The sequence below is a fragment of the Bufo gargarizans genome, chromosome 4 (genome assembly GCF_014858855.1).
Source record: "Bufo gargarizans isolate SCDJY-AF-19 chromosome 4, ASM1485885v1, whole genome shotgun sequence".
NCBI lineage: Eukaryota > Metazoa > Chordata > Amphibia > Anura > Bufonidae > Bufo > Bufo gargarizans.
The window spans coordinates 401,670,583-401,676,589 of record NC_058083.1 but is presented as its reverse complement, the minus strand read 5'-3'; the positions used below and the strand labels follow the sequence as shown (position 1 = coordinate 401,676,589).

Genomic DNA, 6,007 nt, shown 5'->3' with positions numbered 1-6,007 from the left:
TGCTTCACAGATCTGAACCTGGACAACCCCTTTAACTAGTAGACTTATTAGATTCTTAGGCTCGGTGTACTGTGTGTGTGACTCAGTGCTTGCTTCACAGCTCTGCAACCGGACAACCCCTTTAACTAGTAGACTTATTAGATTCTTAGCCTCAGTGTACTGTGTGTGTGACTCAGTGCTTGCTTCAGATCTGATTGGCTGCTGGGCAGGGATGGGAGGGGCCAGCAGACGCCTGCTTCCACTCTAGGATCATGTTACACAAGACATGCTGCTAGGTCTCTGCTACGTCACACTGAGCTGCTTCAAACGGATTCGTTCCGTCAGATGAATTGTCTCCTCCAGTTCAGTGAAAAGAATCAATTCAAATTAGAGACACGTTCATGAACCGGACATCTCTTGTAGAGGAGAATCTCTTTGTGATTAATTAACTGTATCGTGGTGTGTGTAGAATGGTGTTGCATAAAGCACCTATAAGAGATAGTGAGCGCCCCCTCCCTGCCAGTACCAGGATGGCCGAGTGGTTAAGGCGTTGGACTTAAGATCCAATGGATGTTTGTCCGCGTGGGTTCGAACCCCACTCCTGGTAGCTATTTTTTCCCCCCTATTTATTTATTTCTTATAAGATTTCTGGTTAGCCTTAGCTGATAAAGCTGTCTTAGCTTTGCTGTTTAATGCCACATGTTCTAGTATCAGATATTATGAATAAAAGATGAAGTGCTGTACAAGTATATATGTATTCAGTGTCAGATTGAGACTGGTGTTTTTTTTTTTCTTGAAGAAGTATTAATTTTATACTCTTTCCCTCTATATTTTACTTGCAAAACTAGCAGAAGTGGGGTTTGAGCCGGTCGGCATACGTTCATTAGAGCTTAAAGGGGTTGTAGCCAAGTTTATAAATTATCCCCTATCCACAGGATAAGGAGAGTAACTGGCTGATCACTGGGAGGGTCTGACTGCTGGGACCCTCACCGCTCATGAGAATGGGGGACCCGTTCCCCTGTTCTGATGGAGCACCAGGTGTACTTGGCTATCTCGTTCGCTCTCATAGAGAATGAATGGACTGTTAGTGTGCATGCACGACCTGCCACTCCATCAGAATCATAGTTACCAACTGTCCCGGATTTGGCGGGACTGTCCCTAATTTTCAGACACAGTTCTGTGACGCTCGTTTCGGCTCACAATACGAGCCTTTCTCAAACAGATAATGGCATACACAGAGTATAACATACACGATTTAAATAGACCTCCAAGGCGGAAATGACATCAGGTAGCCTTGGTGATGAACCAAACAAAAACAACAGAAACACGTGAGGGAACAGCCCAACTGCAGCAGCATCAATCAAAACAACATTACTATAACATCATGTTTTCTGGAAAAAATAGAAAAAATTAGAAAAAACAAATAATTACATAAAATATACATACACAATGGAGCTTGGAAATTACAGGAAGCTGTTGAGATCATACTCCCGGTTCAAACCATTGGGTTCAAGTGTCTGCAGTGTGTGAATCCAATAGGCTTCACGTTTTTTAAACATTTTAATCCTGTCACCCCCCTCTGCGAGGTTGCGGCACATATTCAATAATCTGGAAGCGCAATTGTGCGATATTGTGATTACAGCGATCAAAGTGGTAGGGAATCGGTAAGAGTAGGTTCTTTTTTCGTATAGTGGACTTGTGTTTCAAGAAGCGATCCTTCATCCGCATAGAAGTCTCTCCTATATATAGGAGTCCACACGGACATTTCAATAAGTACACTATATAATTACTATTGCATGTGAAGAACCCCTTGACAGGAAATTGCTTTCCCGTATGGGGATGTGAAAAATATTCCCCTCTAATCACACTCGAACAGTGTATACATCCCAAGCAGGGAAATGTACCCTTTCTTGGAGTGGACAAGGTACGCTGTCGCTTCTCAATTTGACTACTGCCCATGTCAGCCCTTACCACCATGTTGCGAATGTTTTTATTGCGCTTATAACAGATTAAAGGAGGACTCTTAAATTCTTCCACAGAGGAATGCCCTGGACAAAATACTCCAATGTCGATTAAAGATAAGTCTACACTTGTTCACCCATGGGTGATATTTGGCAACAAATGGTATACGTGACTTTTTTTCTTTTGTAGGAACCAAAGAAGTAACCTTATTCCTCTCTCTATTCAGCAGTGAAGTGGGATAACCTCGACTCTCAAATCTCCCAGACATTTCATTCAAGCGATTTTCCTTAACTACTGCACCAGAAACAATCCTACGAACCCTCTGGAACTGAGAATGGGGCAGTGCTTTTTTGACTGTAGGAGGATGATTACTGGAGTAATGAAGGAGAGAATTCCTGTCAGTACTCTTAATATATAAATCAGTCTCCAGTTGGGGAAATACTTGATTAATTATTACTATTGAAATGAGTGTACCTTATTGTAGTTATTTAAAACATAACTTTTATTTCATATAATTTTTTGAATATTATGACACTAAATTAAAACAATGCTGTTGATGCACTGCTTTATTGGAAGAGTATCAAGTATAGCTGGCAGCTCTAGTCCCATATCAGTCAAGCGGTGGTTTGTCACAGGGGTCACTTAAACAACGTATTGCTGTGGGTTGCTCGGCCTAGGTTCTTTCCCTATATAAGCTAGTTCAGGAGAGCTGGGAGAACCCTAACAGGCTGTATTCCGGGCACCCTCCCTTAAAAGGGCGACCCACAATCACTGGAACCTTGGGTCTATTCCTGTCAAGCCCTGACAAATAGTCCTTCCTAAAGTTTGACCGACGCGTTTCACCACAAAGAATTATGGTTCTTCAGGGACACAAAATGTATCGTCGGGGCGTCTGGTGCAGTGGCAGCGCTCCCGCTCGTATATAAAGGCAGTGGCAACTAACTGTGTCTAAGTGTCAATTTTTTATAGCGCTTCAACCCTGCCCATCTGGTTAATTAACCTATGGTTGCAGGATGAGCGCTCTTTGAACCCCTCCCACTCACTTGTCATGTCGTCCAGAGCGAAGACGCGCGATCACTGGGCCATTATCTTTAGTCCTGCCCAGTCATCAGCGTCTCGCTCGCAACCGGAAGTGACGTCAGTGAAGGGCGTCCTGATTGTTATGGGAATCTAGTACCGCATCCCCGGCAGGTCCTTGCAGGAAAAACAAATTGAGTACATGTGTCCACAGAGGCAAATATAGACGATCGTCGATCATATATTTAGATATTTGGAGTCTGTTAGGTTGGCACATGTGTTTTATAGCAGAATTATATGCGATCTATTCTATAAAGAGTACATTAAATGAAGGATGTTTATACATAGATAGTTGCAGGTCCTTGCAGGTCACAAGTTCCTTTCATGTTTATGCTCCTCAACAAGTACATAGTGATCAAGGATACTTAAAAAAATAATAGAGTGAACTGCCAAATGAACGTTAATGTTTTGTAGCCTCTCTGGCAGGCATAGAGTTCAGTCCCTGAGGGGTAGGCTTGAATCAAAAACTTTACACTTATATCTATACTTCATTCCTCCCATGTCTATCAAGGTAATATAGTATTTTTTGAGATCAAGATCAACTAGCAAAATGCCATGACTTGGTCAGAGATGTAATGAAAATATTGCAAGAATGGCTTATATGAAATATATTCATTTAGGCTCTTCGGTGTCACGGAATTTAATCTATATGTCCATTTTGTTTCGGCTCGCAGGATCATTTTGTCCCAATCACCACCCCTCTTTGGTTTGGGGACATGTTGTATTCCTATAAATCTGAGACAGCTGGGTTTACCTCCATGGTGTTGCACAATATGGCGTGCCACTGATGTGTCTTTTTCATTTAAAACATCATTCACGCGGTCCCTTATCCGTCTACTGAATTCCTGTTTTGTCTTGCCCACATAATCTAGTGGGTTTTCTAGAGAGCCAGTTTCCAGCTCTCTCAGGTGGTTGAAAATGGCTGTTAACCAATCTGTCTCTCAAACTATGCCCTTTTCTGAGTGTAATCTGTGGGTATGATCCTAGAACCTTGTCTAAATTTGGGTCCGCTTTTAGGATATCCCAGTGTCTAGATAGGACTTGTTTTATTGCTTCGTGTCCGCTATCGAAGGTACCAATAATCAGAATATTATTCTAGCCTATGGCATTTGTTCGCTGTTTTTTAGGGACGAGAAGTTGGTTGCGTTTTTCATTGCACGCGATTTCATAAGCCGTGCGTAAAATTCAATCGGGATAACCTCTCTCCCTAAACCTCACTCTCAAATCTAATGCCTGTTTTTTAAACTTTTTTATTGTGGAGCAATTCCTCCGAAGTCTAAAGTATTGACCCTTGGGAATTCCTTTGCGTAGAGGAAACGGATGTGCACTATCCCAATGGAGGAGACTGTTTCCAGCTGTACTTTTGCGGTAGACCGAGGTGACAATGCTCTGGTTTGTGCCTTTTTCAATCAATACATCAAGGAATGGTAATGCATTTCTATCATATGTTGATGTGAAATTGAGGCCCAGGTCATTGTTATTAATAGTCTTTACAAAGTCCGCAAAAGACTCTTCAGTCCCTCTCCATAGAACAAACACATTATCTATGAACCTCAGCCAAAGAACTACTTTGTCCCGTCACTTTTCCATTTCTTCGGACCCAATATAATTGGCCTCCCACCAGCCCAGGAGCAAATTTGCGTACGACGGCGCACAGGAACTGCCCATCGCAGTACCCTTGAGCTGGTGGTAGTGGCGATCGTCAAAGACAAAGTAGTTCTTTATAAGGCTGAAGTTCAATAGATCCAAGACAAATTTATTATGTGTTGTCAATCTTTTATCACGCATAGATAGATAGTACTCCACCTCATTCAGTCCCAGATCGTGTCTGATGGAACTGTAGAGTGCGTCAACATCTATGGATGCAAAGATTATTGAGTCATCAAGACATATACCATTTAGTCTAAATAAGAGATCGGAAGTGTCTCATATTTTAGATGGCAAAGGTGTTACAAATGGCTGAATAATCTTGTCCACATAGATGCCTACATTTTGCCCTATACTTCCTACCCCTGATACTATTGGGCATTCTCTAAGAGGACTAGTGCCTTTATGTATCTTGGGCAGGGAGTAAAAAGTAGCCGTGACCAAGTGTTGTGGCAGGAGGAAATCCATTTCCGCCTCACTTATCAATTTTTCCGAAGTCCTCTATTGAGAATTTCTCTCAATTCAAAGAGGTACATAGGGCCAGGGTCCTTGGGTAGGAGTTCATATGACTCCCTATTTCCAAGGATATCTAAACACATTCGTTTGTATTTCTCTATGTCCAATAGGACTAAATTACCGCCCTTATCAGAGGCTTTTATTATCACATTCCGGTCACTTTCTAGTGCTTTAAGGGCCTGGTACTCATTTTTATCCAAGTTGTTCCTACCCCTGATACCCTGAATTTGCTCTAGATCTCTGGATACCAGTTTATGAAAAATGGATATACTTGAGTCTGGTAAAGGAGGTGGCATCTGTGTGCTATTAAGTTTTAACTGTGTGAAGGGGCCTTCAGCCCTATCCTTTTCTCCTTCCTCTAGCAGATTTACAAGCATCCTAGTGGCCTCATTTTATTACTTATTTTAGCTACTGTCCCCTTACACTTTGTTCCTGAGTTGGTAAGGAGCTTGCATGGGGGGTTGAGCTAAAAAAGTAGAGGATGATGTGTAGAGGATAAGGGGTCGGTTGGGCTGCATGTTTGATAACTTCCTTTTCTGTAGCCTGCTCTCGTCTGTCCCCTGCCTCCTCTACCTCTATTTCTCTGTCCTCTCCCTCCTCCTCTGGTTGTCCCACTTTGTTCAGTTTCTGAACCCTCAGCTTCTGATGATGATACCTCACTCTGTACCTCCCTCTGTATACTTTCATTGAGGAATAAATATGCTCTGTTTTCTTTGAATTCGGTGGAGTCTCTTAGATATTGTTAGTGTTTGCGTTCCCTGACCATATACTGAAATCTGTCTACAGTATTTTGTAGATATTCCTCCTTTTTCTGAAATTGTGCCTC

At 42.2% G+C, this 6,007-nt stretch overlaps 1 non-coding gene across 1 annotated transcript; it reads left to right on the top strand.

Annotated features, from left to right (window-relative positions):
* Positions 1 to 503: 503 nt before the first annotated feature.
* TRNAL-UAA lies at positions 504 to 586 on the top strand. Its single transcript has one exon. It is a non-coding gene; the product is annotated as a tRNA-Leu (tRNA).
* The last annotated feature ends 5,421 nt before the right edge of the window (positions 587 to 6,007 follow it).